Source organism: Crocodylus siamensis, chromosome 15, assembly GCF_052110815.1.
Source record: "Crocodylus siamensis isolate JL-2025a chromosome 15, ASM5211081v1, whole genome shotgun sequence".
In the NCBI taxonomy this organism is placed as follows: domain Eukaryota; kingdom Metazoa; phylum Chordata; order Crocodylia; family Crocodylidae; genus Crocodylus; species Crocodylus siamensis.
The window spans coordinates 9794505-9810802 of NC_143409.1; positions in this window are offsets into that span (position 1 = coordinate 9794505).

Sequence of the window (16298 nt, forward strand, 5' to 3'; positions counted from 1 at the left end):
ACAGATCACCTAGCCTGACCCCCTGCCACAGGCAGGAATGAATGCTGGGTTCACAAGACCCCAGGCAGATGACCATCCAACCTCCTCTTGGATTTGCCCAAGGTAGGGGCGAGGACCACTTCCCTGGGAAGTTGGTTCAAGATTTTGGCCACCCTAACTGTAAAATATTGCCTTCTGATCTCTAACTAAACCTATTCTCCATCAGCTGATTACCATTGCTCCTCATCACCCCAGGTGGTGCTGGGGAGAAAAGGGCTCTACCTATTTGCTGTTGATCTCCCCTGATGAGTTTGTAGGCAGCCTCTTGCTGACACTGAACAGGTTCAGGTCCCTCAGTCTCTCCTCGTAGGGCCTGTCCTGCTGCCCTCTCACCAAGCAGGTGGCCCCTCTCCAGGCTGGTCACATCCCTTTTGAAGTGCGGCGCCCAGTACTGGATGCAGTACTCCAGCTGCGGCCTGACCAAAGTCGCATAGAGGGGGAGCATCACCTCTCTGGACTGACTTGAGATGCACCTTTGGATGCCTGATAAGGTATGGCTGGCCTGGCTGGCTGCGGTCTGGCATTGGCAGCTCATGTTCATCTTGGAGTCAGTAATGACTCCAAGATCCCTTTCTGTCTCTGTGCTTTCAAGAGGGAACTCCCCAGCCTGTCTGTGTGCTGTGGATTCCTTCTCCCAAGGTGTAGCACCCTGCATTTGTCTACATTGAACCCCATCCTATTCTCATCTGCCCACTTCTGTAGTCTGTCTAAATCTATTTGCAGCCTCTCTCTCCCTTCAAGTGTGTCCACCTTGCCCCACATCTTAGTGTCGTCAGCAAACTTGGATGGCGTGCTTTCCACCCCTTCGTCCAAGTCGCTGATGAAGACGTTGAACAGTGCGGGCCCAAGGACCGAGCCCTGGGGTACTCCACTACTCACATCCCGCCAGGTCGAGTACGACCCATCCACTGCTACTCTCTGGGTGTGCCCCAGCAGCCAATTTTTTTACCCATCCAACTGTGCAGGCATCAATACCACAGTCACTTAATTTATTGATGAGGATGGGGTAAGAGACAGTGTCAAAGGTCTTCTTAAAGTCTCGCATCCTGGCGTGCTCTCTGAGCTGTGTGGGGCTCCCCCTCTGCTCCCTGGATGCAGCTCTGGCAGAGACTTGCAGGAACAGCAGCATCTGCCTGGCTTCCTCCTGCTCTCCTCCTCTTCTCCTCAGGCTTTGTTAAGCAGGGATCTCCTGTCTTCTGTGCCTTATGCAGACACCTCAGCATTAGCTAGCAGACCACACACTGGCTACAGTCCATGCTGTGGCAGACAGCAGCATCAGTTTAGGGCTTTTTGGAGCTCATCAACAGCTCAGCTGGTAATGTCTCTCTGTTCCTTCTTGTTTAACAAGAGCTTGAACTAACAAGAGACGCTGTTTGTTTTCTGATGGGGTGATAAATACTGATGACAGAGCTGAAAAATGCTGTGTTATCAAGGAGGGGGGAACCTCTCCCTAATCCTGCCCAGGCTTGGCCACACCCCGCTCAGCTCAAACCTGTGGAAAGGAAGGGAGGGCTGTTCTAATGCCCCCGGCTTCTAGCCTGGACCACTGCAGGCATGTGCCTGCATGTCTGGGATGTCTGTACAGTTACGCACTGATTTAGCCTACCCAGGTTAGATGAACCTACAAAGATTGAATCAATTCAGGCTCAGGCTTTTTGAATGTCTGTCCCTAGCCCTAGGCACTCGTCACCTCATCCCCATTAGGTGAAAAGACCAGGGTTTAATTCCTTTTTTCTGCCTGAAATTGTTTGAAACCTCAAATCCTGTATCTGAGTACTCTGAATACCAGATTATAGGTTTTTTAGGGGCACTCTTTTTTTTTTTTGGCTCAGCCATAAATTACTGTTTTAGAGGTACAGGAATCTTTGGGTGACATTTTCTGGCCTGTGTTACACAGGAGGCCAAATGGCATGATCTTTAATTGTCTCATCTACATAAGAAATTATGCTTGGGGCTCTATTTCACTTTTAGCTGGAGGATGGAAACTGAATTCTCAGGAGCAGGGCTCCTGTGGTCAGTGTGGGTATTAAGGCAATGGTGAATCATTAACTAGCCAGAACTAGAACATGCTGTTGGTCATTGCCACCCAGCTATTTGAATTGCTCTTTGCATATAATCTAGGAATCAAGAAAAAATGTTTTCTGGGCCTAGGCTGGTTTTTCTTCAGCTCTTTAGATCACATTGTAGAGTTGAGGGAGAAGGGAAGGATAAGCATAGTTTGGAGCCATGTTGTTCTGATCGTCTCTTGTTTTGCAGTGAGCACAACACTGGCCATTTCCGAAGGGTAAGGGGAGTCCTAGTTTTGGTATATCCAGGCTTGAGGCATCTGAAGACCTAGTACACTCTTCCTCTGGCTGTAGTGTGGTTATTCCTTGACTGGATTTTCTAAAAAGAAGAAAAGGAAGAAAAACCTCTCAACTTGCATTGACTTAACTTCCAAAGGCAGCCAGGCACTTGAGATGCCTTCATAATCTTGTCCTCAGAAGGGTTCCTTCCTCCCTACTAACAACTACTGGCAATCTAGATTTTGCCACTTGATTGGCTTTTGCTAATTCACTTTATGCTGCTCGGTTTTTGCTAAAAGAAATAAATGGGAGTTTAAAAAAATCTCCAAACCTTTCTACTTTTCAGAGGCTTCATTTACTCAAAACAAATAAAACAGCTTGAAAGCCTCAATCAAGTATTTGTCCCAATCCCCCCCGCACTGTTTGCAAAACACAATATTTTATGGATGTAATTTATACATGGAAAAGAAGAGGGCTATTCCCAATATTATCTTTATCTTCTAGACATAAATAACAAACAACTCCAGTAATCAAAATTTACTACAATTGTAATAGGCTTTGGCATCGTTTATGTATTGCAGGGAATGTTAACATAATGTTGACTTTCAGGACTGAGGCCAGGTTTGGATTTTTTTTTTAGGCTGGACTGATAAAAAATACTGTGTTTTGTGGCTTTTATGATATTCAAGAGATTAATTCTCATAAATAAAATTGTTTATACCTCCTAATCAGAAAGTTGAAATTATCTGTGACAATGTGCACACTAAAAAGTTGTATACTATGAAAATATTTCAATAATTAATGCATGCACCATCTAGAGCAATTGACAGTGAGGTCATAAAGATAATGGGCCATCTGTGTTTGATTTGTATCTGAGAAATGTTTAAAGGGATAGGCAGGTAATTCAGGCTTCTCCTGCAAATGTAGACAGGCAAGATTTTTCAAGTTCCCAGAAAGATATTGAACCATTTCATTGCTTTATTTATTTATTTATTTATTAGTGTTTCTCCCGGCTACAGCCCTTTAACATACTTCCAGTGGGATTGTACTTTTCATATTGCCATCTAAAAAGGGTTGTGATCTGCAGGTCTTCTGCTTTATTTACCTTTATATTGTTTAATCTATAAAATATACTCTTCTGGGCTCCAGAGGTTAGTCCATCAGCTCCTTATGCATTTCGGGATGTGGTTCAAAATGGTTCTTCTTCAGACAGATTCTCAGATCATGTAAATTAGCACTTGTCTAAGAAAGGTGATGGAGCATACATACCACTGAGGACCTGGCTCCTTGCATGTATGCACTTACTCATCCTGACTTCTGAACTTTGTCCTTCTCATGGATGGCTATGTGCATATCTCAGATGGGATTTCATTGGGCAATAACTATCTGTGTTGTAATTTAGGCAAATTAGAGTTACCTTGCCTTGTGTAGGAGCAATGGCTGTGTCTGAATTTACACCCATCTTGAAACAGGTGTTTGAATGAGACCAGTCACAAGTGGAAAGGCTAGCCATAGTCTCATTGCCAGGTTGGTGGTCCACCTGAGGAGTACCATGATCCTGCTTTTGCCAGGTGATCACTGATTCCTAGAAACCAAGGCCACAAGGGACTATTCAACCAGCTAGCCTGACCTCTTCCATATCACAAGCTGTTCTTTAGGGCTGTGCGAAATTTCACTCGGTGTTTCATTTTGATGCGTTTCAAGCTCAAAACAGTGAAATCAAAATGAAACAGAAGCATTCAAAACAGCTTTGGAATGAAACAAGGGAACTCAAAATGTTATGAAAGTTTCAAAATGTTTTGAGTTTCGAAGCCAGGCTTACTGGCTTCAGTATCGGTCCCTGCTGGCAGCACCTGGCTCCTCTTATCCGGCAGGCAGATCGGGGGGCTCACCCGCACCCCCAAGAGGGCTGTGGGCGCCGTGCTGGAGTCCTCCTGGGGTGTGTGCCCTGGATCTGCCTGCCAGATAACAAACTGGAGCTGGGCACAGCCCACACCCAGTGCCAGGAAGATCAGTGCTGCCGCTGGCCCCAGGCAGCAGCATGTGGCTCCTGTCAGCCTGCCAGAGGCTGTGTCCTCCTGGGGGTGCATGCCCCTGATCTGTGTGCAGGATGACAGGAGCCGCATGCTACTGCCTGGGGCCAGCGGCAGCACCGATTTTTCCTGGTGCCAGCATCAATCTGTCATCTGGCAGGCAGATCATGGATGTGCACACCCGGGAGGACTCTGGCAGAGCTCCTGCAGCCCTCCCGGGGGTGCAGACAAGCCCCTGATCTGCCTGCCTGCTGCATTTTATGATTCCCCATTATACCCTGTGGGCAAAACAGTGAAACAACATTGAAACAGTGAAAGAGTTTTAATGAAACAAAGTGAAACAGTGATTTCGAAGCAAAACAAAACTCGAAACGAAACATTGTTCTGTCGAAATGTCGAAGCGGAAGCTGAAGTAGAACGATGCTGTTTTGCACAGCCCTACTGTTTTTGTGTTTCGCACAAAATCCCTTGTAACAACCTGAGGACTTTAATTACACAAAACATTTCAGACTTCCAGAAGAACTACACTTTGAAAAAGAAAGACTATGGGTACTACCAGTGGCAAACACCCCTGAAGGTGGTAGTCACAGTCAATAGATTAGGGCAGGGGGGTCCAACCTTTTGAAAGTGGGGCCGGATCATGAACTTTTTATCACCCAGTGGGCCGGCGAGCCATATTCAAAGACCTCACAGGAAGCGGTATCATATCACCCCCCTGAAACGAAAGTACAGTGTTTACTTTCATTTCCTATCACAGCACCGCGGGCCTCAGAAAACAGCTTGGAGGGCTGCATAGCAGCCCGAGGGCCGTATATTGGACAAGCCTGGATTAGGTGAAAAGATGCCTGGAGGACCCTAGCAGATAAATCATTCCCAAACCTGCAGAAAAAGGAACTTCCCCTGTCCCCATGCAAGGCCATGTCAATCTGTTCTGTCTTTCTTGATGTCAGATCTGATGGTCAATGTGAGACAAGCAAGGTCCTTCCATGAAACCTCAACATCACCTAAAAGTCTCGACTCCCTGTTCAGTATCCCATATGCAGCTCTGGCCAATTTCTGATGCTTCAGAGGAAAGTGGAGATAACACCCCCCCTCTGCTGCACCCACCCATATGCATCCACTCCCCCCAGGGGGTGCAAAACTCAAATTATGACAGAAGGTTACTTAGATTCCTAGTTAACCAGCGGAGCTGCTGAAGCCTGAGTTGCTCATTCATGTTTGAATATGACTGAAACTATAACAAACATGTTCAAAGTTTGAAATGAAAGGAGGGGAAGAGAAACACTCAGATCAACAAGTTCCAAGGCTGGAAAGTACCAGTGATTTTGCTCAACTCTCATTCATACAGGCTGACTAACTTCTCTCAAAAGGCGAAACACATCATATCTGTCAGGCAGATCTCCAATCTCCCCTACAAGATTCCAGGCAATGGGAAGTGCACCGCCTCCCCTGGTCAAACACTCTGATGTGTAATCACTTGCTCTTAGGAAATAACATCCTATTTCAAAGGTTGATTTTTTTTTTCCTAACTCCAATTTTTAGCTGTTGACTCTTGTTACATCCTTGTCAGCAGGGTCAAAAAGTTCCTTACTATCAAACATCATTTCCATGTGTCAGTACCTCTATAGAATGATCAAACCCTCTCAACCTTTTATTCAATAACTGAATAAACATTGTTCCTCACGTCACACTTTGTTTTCCAGCCTCTAGATTGCTTTTTGTGGTTTCCTCTGAACTCTTCCAAATGCTGGCATTTCATTAAGTATAGGCTCCAGCACTGGCACATATGCTAGCAGTGATCTCTCGAATGCTGTGAACCAGAGGCAAGTTCACTGCCCTACTTGTTCTTCTTACATATCCACATATGGTATTAGCCTTTTTGCCAGCATCATTACGCTGTGATGTCCCCTGAATCCTGGGTCATAGTCTCTAACAGGAGCATATAGTCTTCATTCCCAGCTGTATTAGAATACATCCCAGTCATGCCCAAGTAACCCAGATTAGTGATGATCTGTCATCTTTGTCTGCTACCTTGCCAGTCATGGTGTCACCTGCAAAACCTGACAGCAGATATTCTATATTGTATTAGATAATTACAATAAAGTCCATTGTGCCAGCCTGGATCTATTTGCCTTTTAAGGGTAATACCAATTACTGAGCATTTAATAGCTATGATTTTATGTAAGGACTAGCATCTTTTTGGTCAGAGGTAAAGTTGGCCTGGTGCTTATGCCAGTTACCTGGTTTCAGGCTTGTATGTGTTTTAATTTGTCATCTTCAAATCCCTTACTTGAATTTGGGGAAGTCGCTTTATCCCTTTGTGCCTTAGTTCCTCACTGGGGCGGTAATACTTTCTATCTCTTATCTTTAGATAGTAAGCTTTTCGGGATTTGGACTGAATTTACACTGGATTTGACTATACATTGCTTCTAATACAATTTTCGACAATAATGTAATCCACATGGATGGTGATGACAAGCTTGTCCATTTGATTAAAATCAGCAATGCAAGACCATTCTCATTTTTTCTCTTCTGTTATTTTGGAAGGCTTTAAAATTATGTACAAAAATGGCAAATGAACTTAAATAACCATTTTGATCAATGAATCAATCAGACTAATTTTAAATGGGTCTCTCCACATTTGTTTGAGAAAAATATTTACTTCTATTGTGCTGACTTTAAGAAGCCCCCATTACTATAATATTAAATATATAATTGAAAAACCCCCTTTTAAATAGTGTTGGCAACATTTCTGAAGTTTCACGGAGGTATGTTCATTAAGAAACACAAAGAGATTGCAATTCACAGGCTATACACTCAAGATGTTGCCACTGAGAAAATCTGAGTAATAACAATTTAGGTCAGTGACTGTAAAACAATCCTATAAACACAGACTATATGATTTAAACTGGGGCTTAGCTTCCCAACAATTATGTCAGCAGCTAATGGTAATATCTGGTGGACTTACCCATCCTTCCTGCTGCACCATTTAAAGTGACACCATCCCAGTTTCTCACTCTGCATCTATCATAAAGACACATTGATTTCCTTTCTGGGGAAAGCACATATTTCTTCCCTCCTGCTAAGAAGATAAATCTGACAGATTTTAATCAAATGTAGTTGTTCACAACTATAGAAATGTTTCCAGTGCCACAGACAAATACAAACAAAAAAACCCAACTAACATTTTTTTTTTTGAAGAGGAGGAGGGTTCTCGATGCCAGGCTTATTCGATGCATACACCTGTGCTAAAAATCTAAGTATATGCACTAGCAGTTAACATTTCAGAGTGCCCTATGGGCAGGTTTTACTTTACTGCCCTCCAACATAATGTCTTTCTTGTAGCGGTAACTGCGTATACTGCTATAGTTAAGGGGCTGTCAGTACTTCTATCATAAACTCCCTTGTTTCCAGGGCTTTTATAACTCAGCCATAAAAATTCTCTCCAAGCTAAAGCTTAGCTTATCGAGGAAGACCTGATTCTGATCTCAGAAAGGCAGTTGATACACGTTCCCCTGTCTCTTGTAAAATTAGCTATCGTCCACAAGCAAGGACTCTTAGAAAACATGGCTGCCACACATGTCTAGCTGTATGAGAGATGTAGAAAGAATAACATTTTTGGCCAAAAATACTTCCCCCTCCCCTCCTTTTAACACTGCAAACAACCTGGCTTTTCTAGCTTCAAGTGAAAGGCACCAGGCAACTAATATCCCAATTTCAGGTGAGTTTTTAAAATTCTAGTCTGACTTTGTTCATTGTTCGTCCTTCGCGAGTGAAGATGGCCACATCCAGTGGAGGGGAGAAGACAGAAAGGAAGCGGGAAAGAAGAAAGGAGGGAGAAAAGAGAAAGGGGGAAAGAGAGAAAAAGGAGAAAGATGAGAGAAGAACAAGAGAGGAGAGGAGTCGGGGGTAGGTCGCGTGGGTACGTAGTTGACTTATGAGCCTGATCGTTGCCCTGAACAATCTGCTGCAGCAGGGGCAGGAGAGTGATGAGGACTGGACGCAAGAGGTCCTCGTTTTCTTGGCCACGCGCTTCCTCACTGCCTCTGCTGTGCGCCACTGCTTGAAGGCCAGTGCTCTGCTCTGGACTGATGACCCCCAGGATGGATGGTCATGAGCAATTTGCTCCCATGATTCTGGGTCAAGGCCAAAACTCTTTAGGGGCACCTTTGGGCTCACTTAATATTTTTCAAAAGACCATTAGGAGACCACGGATTTTCACCGTGGACGATGGGCCCAGGTTACTGGGTGCCATTAAGGTAAGGACCACACCCACATACTTGATACAAAAGTCAATGGAAAGCTGGTATAAAGCATGGAGGACAGGTCTACTGAGCTTTCAGTGACTTGCCTGGAACATGGTTAGTACCTTGTAGGACTAGGCCCATCAAGTCAAGAAAATGATGGGCAAAGTATAATTGCACTGAGTTGCTTCAAGCCTCAGGGCTGTATGTCACAGGTCAAACAGTTTGACCACAGTCAGGCGAATAACAACCACTGACTTGCTGCTCCCCCTCCTTTGTGTGCAAGTGGAGAAAAGTGGACTTTTCTTTTTTTCCCTGCTTCATCCTCTGACTGTATCAGTCGAAATGGCAGGACTAACATGAAGCAGGGAGAAAAAAACCACATCTTTCTGCAAAAAAACACTTCAGAAAGGGGGACCCTTTGTGAGTTCGCTCAGCGCTGTAGCAAGGTGGGGGAAAATGGGGCAACCATCCTGGGCACGGAAGCGAATATAACGAACATGTTCAAAGTTCAAAATGAAAGCGGAGGAAGAGAAACACTCAGCTCAACAAGTCCCAAGGCTGGGAAGTACCCGTGATTTTGCCCAACAGATGCTGCCCAGCCAGGGTGGGGTGCAGGACAAAGCCATGAGCGGCTCGTTTGTGGGGGCGCAGGGACAGGGGAGGGCAGCTTCCACTGCTGCCTGCACTCCAGGGCAAGCATGGGGGGTGGGGGAGACGTGTGGCCCCTGGATCTGTGCACAGGCCAAAGGCAGGCTGCTGCGGCGGGCTTTGCCCTGGGCACCAAACTTAATTGCTATGACACTGAGTTAATTTGATCCTCGCCCTCCTCTAGCTACTCATGGGAACATCATGCTGTAGTTCTGAGGAGGCAAAATACTGACCCAGCCACGCTAAATACCCATTTGTAACTGCAGGAAGTGCCCCCAAATGTGAATGCTGCAAGGGGAAGTTGCTTATATGCTCCCTTTCTAACCTGAACATTGAGCCTCATTTAAAACAACCATTTTTGGTATTGAGTCACAAGAAAACATCAGCCAAGACTGGCTTGACTCTTACTATTGCATAGTATTTCTGCATCTGTGTATTTTTGAGATTTGCCTTATACACTCCAGCCAGATCATTAAGACCTCAGGCTCCTTTAGTTCTAAGCCAACAAGCTGATCTACTGACATTCAAGCCTTTTCTTGATACACTCCTGCCATTCTGAATCTCCTTTCTTCAAGATCTCAAGGAAGCTCTTCCTTTTAGAAGTCTATTCTCCCAGTGATTTGCCATGGATTTGCACAGTTAAGTCCCATCGAATGCTAATAGGAATCCCCTGCACCCCCCACCCCCCGTCCTCTTCATGCCTCACTGGGAAAAAGGTCCATTAGTGTTTTTTAAAAGTAAATTTCAAGGTTTCCTTTCTAGGAGTTCCCAATGGCCGAGGTTTGTTCCTTTTCCCCTTTTATTTTATTGTGAGGCTTCTTGAGTTATTTGCATGATAACGTCCCCTCTAAATGGATTATATTGTAATGCATTGTGTTGGTTTAATGCTGACAACATCTTGGTTTGGAAGTAAGATAGCAACTTAGATTTTTAGTTTCTGATGTGCCGTTTAGAGAAATGCCTTTTGAGAGGCATGAGGCAAAGCAGAAGGGAAGATGAGGAGAAGCCCAAAGCTGGAGTTAAGTTGTATGAATAATATTAGGGAAGGTTGGCATTGAAAGGAGAGAGGACTACATTAACTTCTGAGTCGGCAAACAGGGGAGAATAATCTCAACAAAATCAACTTGCTGTCCAAGTGCAATTAATATGTATTTACTCTCCCACCTTTTCCCAGGATAGCAGATGAACTACTCTGCTCTTTAGTGACAATCTCTCTTATGTGACTAGTTCAGCTATGCAGCAACTATGCTCAGAATGTCATGTCATTATATACTGCCTATTTATAAACTGAAGCCAATCCTCTAGAGAAGCACTATATTTCAGAAAAGTGGTGAAAGGAATGAAAAATCGGCCGGGGGGAAAAAGGTTAGGTTCCTCTTAGACTCTAACTTGACCATGTAATGAGGGCTGGTGGGGTAAGCATGGGTAGTATAAGCATAAAAGGTTGAAAATGTAAACTCCCCTAGAATTTATAGGCTTAAATCCCAAGGGAGAGATATCAGTTCATCTTGTTTGCAATGTAAATATGATGCACTATTTCTGCCTTGCACTGTCCTCCAGGTAGGCATTTCAGGTGATAACGTATAAGTAAACACTCTGGACATGAAAGAGGTCAGAGACATTTAGATGTTTAAAGTCCTAGATGCCGCTGCATTTAATGGTCAGTGCCCTGGAACACTTTGGTGCTCAAGATGCATCCAGATTCCTTTTATTGTCCTAGAGACAGGAAACTGTTTGACCTGTGATATACAGCCCTGAGGCTTGAAGCAACTCAGTGCAATTATACTTTGCCCATCATTTTCTTGACTTGATGGGTCTAGTCCTACAAGGTACTAACCATGTTGCAGCAAAGCACTGGAGCTCAGGTATACAAATGGATGGGACTACTTACCTGGTTAAGATTAGGCCAAATGGATGGGACCCAAATGGATGGGACTACTCACCTGCTTAAAATTAGGCATAGACTTATGTTTAGCAAGGGTCAGTGCCAAACCTAGCATTTTATAGTGAAGAATGATATATGGACAGTTTGAAGCTAATTCAGGAATGGAAAATGGAATGATAAGCCTTCCATTTCTTGCCGATTTGTCTTCAGTTGAAACATTAAGGAGGTAGAAAGTGCTTTTCTAGTTTAAATAAAATATCTCTTTTGAAAAGAGATAAAGGTAAAGGTAATTATGGTAACAAACTCTGCTTTAGCTCTCACCATTAAATTGCTACAGTAAACAGTTGTGCAGACTTTGTACCTTCTTTAAATTCCAAATAAAGTGCTCCCTAGCATTGCTTTTGACTCCAGAAATCCAGGAGTTTCGTAGGGCTTTTTTTTTTTTTAAATCAAAAATAACCCTGCTTGCCATATTCAGAAACACTGATCACTGTTCTCCAGGAATAAAGAAGACCTCTTTTGGAAAGTAGGAGCAAAGGAGAGGCCTTTGAAATCATAAAGTGCAACTAAATTATTAGTCAGCATCCTGTGCTCTGTCATAAAAAGACTGGTCCTATTCCAGCTTCTTCACATGTTACTAGACTGCTTTAAAGAATATGTGATGTTCTGTGTTTTCCTAAGTCAACACTCAAGAAAGAGACGTACACAGGGCAGACTATGCGGCACCCCTGACCAGTGCAGTTTCCTTGATGCTGGTGCAGTCCCATTGCTGCAATTCACTTCTGCCCTTTGCATATAGGAGCATTAAGACAAAAGACTTGGTGCTTTGCTTTGTGACCATCATTCTTAATTAAAATATTAAGACCCTGATCTTTTCCTTCTGTCTTATTCTATTCTGTGTCAGCTTGAACCCCACGTGATATTTTCTGCGTGCATGTGTGAAGAGGATCAGGCCCCACAGCCATTCACTGTTATTGGGAAATCTCATTCTCCTCTCTCTTCCTTGGGGGAGCAGAGTCAGGAGCAGCTCTGTAGGTCAGGGAAATTACATGAGTTGAAAACAACTTCATTCAAGTCAACAGGTCAGATTCTGAGTTCGGGTGATATTTATATCAGTGCAATTCACCTGACTTAATTTGGATAAAGAAGGCCTGGTTGCTGAACACTGGTATGGCTGAGATCAGACCTAGGGCTGACATCTTTGGAATCATTTAAATCTACAACATATTTATATAGTGATTTAAAAAAGAGTGGCAAACTTATTTGTAAAGGTAGAAATAAAACGAATACCCATCTGTTTATCCTACAACTTCACTACCACCTGGCTTAAATTCTTCACTGAAATAGTATTTCAAGAAACCGTTGCAAGAAATTCTGGGACCTGGAACAAAATGTTACTTGCTGACCAGATACAGATCTCATCTGTCTCTGAATTAATCCAGATTAATTCCACTAATGTCAGGTTGTTCTTCAGAGTTACACAAATGAAAGCAAGGCTATTTGACCTACTATTTTGGAGAAATTCCTGAACCTTTTGTTAATTTCCAGGGAAAAATGGACATTTACAAAAATGGCAAAAGACCAGAAAAATTCTGATGAAACCGAATTTGTGTGGAAATGGTATTAAGTCCCCGAAGAATATTTGGCATGCGTGGAAACAAAAAGGCAGATTATGCTTTCTTCCAGTTAGCTTGTTCGGTCTGTTTACACAATTACACACCTTTCTGTGTTGTTAAGTATAAATATTGTATCCATTGAGAGCACAGGATGCAATAAATCCATTGTAAAGAAAACCAGGAGGCATTTGAAATTAAAATGAAATTTGGTTTATTGTTCAGGGATATGTAGAATGATATAATGCTACTGTTATCAGAAAGAAAAACTGTGTGATCAAAATTGATAATCATTCTTCCATTAGAGCACTGATAAAACTTTAATTAAGATAACCTACTAAAAGCTTGTGATGCTTCATGTGTGACTAATTCTGACTGGCAAAAATATTAATTTTAACAAACATCAATTAGCAAATTGACTTATGTGTAGAATTAAAGGCATAAAATACATGTATAGCTGTGAAGCAAATGCAAGGGGGTTGGCAGTTATTCCACAGCATTTTAGTATGAGGCTTTTTGATGTCTAAACAATGCATACCCTCATATATAGGCATGATTTTCTGGGAAAATTGGGGGGTAGTAAAGCATATCCGAATACCAGACAGTTGGTGGATGCCATGGGATAATCATACCATCATTGTCTATTAATGTGTACTGTATCTGCAAGCTTCCTAAGAAATCAATGGGAAATTTGCCCAAATAAGGTTTTGCATGAGAATGACTTTGCATGGGACTTAATATATTTCAATAATGTTCTAATCATTGTGCTATTTCATTTAGGTTCATCTATGTATTATAATACGGTTTTTATGATTATTTTTAGGCTTTAAAATTTTTTAACCATAAACACCTGACACTTCTATCCCTCAATCCATCATAGGCATTACTGCAGTATCTAAGCACTTGATAGTAGTTACTCTTTACAACACCCCTGGGAGATAGGAAGAGGCTAATACCACCATTCTCCAGATCAGGAGCTGTGGCAGAAAGCAGCTAAGCCAGCCACTGGCCCAAAGGCACACTGGCCATCTGCCATAGGAAAGATTAGCACCAGGTCTCCCAGTTTCTAGGCTGGTGTCCTAACCATTAGATAAGCTTCCCTCTTGCCTCTTCATCATTTACACTTGTGCAAAGAGATGACAAAACGATAAAGATAACATTTTTGCCAGGAGGTGAATTCTGCCATAAGGTTGAAGGCACTGAGACATTAAGCTCTGCTGGTCTCTCTTAGGACCAACCCTACTGCTGTTGAAATCAATGCTAACGCTTCTAATGGTGGCAAGGTGAGCCAAGTCAGACTATTATTTTGGCACAGCATTCTGCTGACGTGGTCATCTTTAACCTTAAAAGGATAAAAACATGGACATTTGACAAATCTGTATACTTGCCTGGTCCAGCAGGCGTATTTGCAGCTCATTTTTCAAAAGTGAGCACTGATTTGAGGGGGGTCTTTGGGTGCTCACTTTGAGACATCTGGGGAATATTATGGGTCCCAAAGAATTTAATGGTCTATTTCCCATTGAGTTGAGTTCATCACCACCAGCATGTCAATATGGGCATCAGACAATTGGAACAGCCCAGCCTAATGGCCACTTTTGAATGTTTTGGCCTTGTAGCTCATTCAGTTCATTCAACAATGTTCAATCAGTTGTTCTTTCAGCAAGGGGAATATCTTTATAAATATAAATGCTATTGTGCTGCCTGAAATCTTAACATTTAATGGATATTACCACCCACACTATCTTTTTTGAATAGTATCTGTATGTTTTGTACTGCTTTTTTGTCTTCTGTCACAGCCTTACCCTTTAATACAATATACATGCATCTTTATTTTATGGAAATATCCTTCAACATAGTAAATGAATTAATCTGGTTAAGGTCACAGTGATCTTTTTGTTCTTTCTTTCTCTCTTTTTTTAAAAAAAAAATTCTGGTTCAGCTTGGAAGAAATGGCACAATGGCATCCACATTTATTTGTCTCTCAGTGGTTTTCAAATCAAATGTACTGTTTTTAAAATAAAAATGGATATTTTTTCTAAGCAACTGCACTACTAACTCTACTACTAGTCCAGCTAGATTCTTCTCTATTATTACTAGCAGTTCTGCTTATTATGTTCTGCCTTTCTTTTTCCCTCAGACATGCTTATCCAAATATAAAATGCTTTATATTTTAGCTCTGATATGCTTATCCAAATACAAAATTAATTTTAACTACAAACTATGTAAAGGAGTATAATTCAGAAATAATTTAGAAGTAGGTAAGAACAAAGACTATGCGAAACAGAACTCTCCCGATACTTCCCCCCAGCCCCAAGCACTATTCTTTGAGTTTTGAACGAAGCTCAAAACAAAAGTAATAAAAGGAGTGTCCTGTGTAGAGGGCTAACATATAAGGACTGATCACATTCCACATGAGCTAACAAACTAGTGTTTAAATGAACTTAAACGATGTCCCGTCATTGTGCTGGACATTTTGCACAAGGCAAATTGTACCAAAACCTAAAAAAAAATATACCAGCTGGTCCTGTCTTTTTGATGCAGTGACTTTAGTATGCTTACTTGTCATTGCTACCTGGTTTAGCCTTTGTTTCTATAATATTTTTGGATTGTTTCGCAGTGTCTTTTACCAGAGTCAGCTTCCATTTCAACTGCTGATTCTTTATAGCCTGATCTTGGATTCTCAGTTGTCTTTATCTCATCTTGATCTATGTCTTGCTATTTGAGTTGCAAAAGACCAGAGCCATGATCCAGTCTGACAAGATAAACTGTATAACTCAGGCAAAGTGAATGCTTTTATTCTCCGATGCTTACACTTTTCATAACTTACTGCTTGTCTCTTCCATTCTCGGCAGTAACGTACATGTAATCAACCTTCTCAGGCTGCGAGCGTTCTTAGACAGGAAAACTTTTGTTCGCTGTGTAATAATCAGTGTGAAGGCCTTTAAAGTGGTGAAAATCAATGGCCTTGTTGATGTATTGTCCAGCTGATATAGTGAGCTGATATTACCATGAAAGATCAATTTTGTCTTGAGGTTCTCTCATCTGTGGTGATCACAACATTTTTCACATATTTAAGATATTGATATTCGCTATGGCACAATGATGTAGATTGGGACCCGCTTCTGATATTTCATTTCATTTGGTTTTTCCAGGCCCAACTACAAAATGATTTTGATTAACTTTGAAAAGGTCTGGATGATTTGAATCAAGGAATGGAGACACCAATGCCAAACCATGAATTATAGCATTTCTGCCTCAAGATTGAATCAAATATTGATGTGACAGTGATATCATTTTTTAAAACAGAGCCTGAGAAAAACAGACTGGGGAAAAAGCAAATTAAAATGATGCAGTAGGATCCTGATCCAGAAAAGCACTTACTGCATACTTAATTATGAGCCTATGACTAGTTCTATTGACTTTAAGTCACATAGGCTAGGTACAGACATTCAAAAAGCCCAAGGCAGAATCAATTTAAGTTACGTGTCTTCCTTTAAGTGTCGTAGTTTAGATGGGTAGCAAACAGAACACACGTTCGCCCTTGGTCG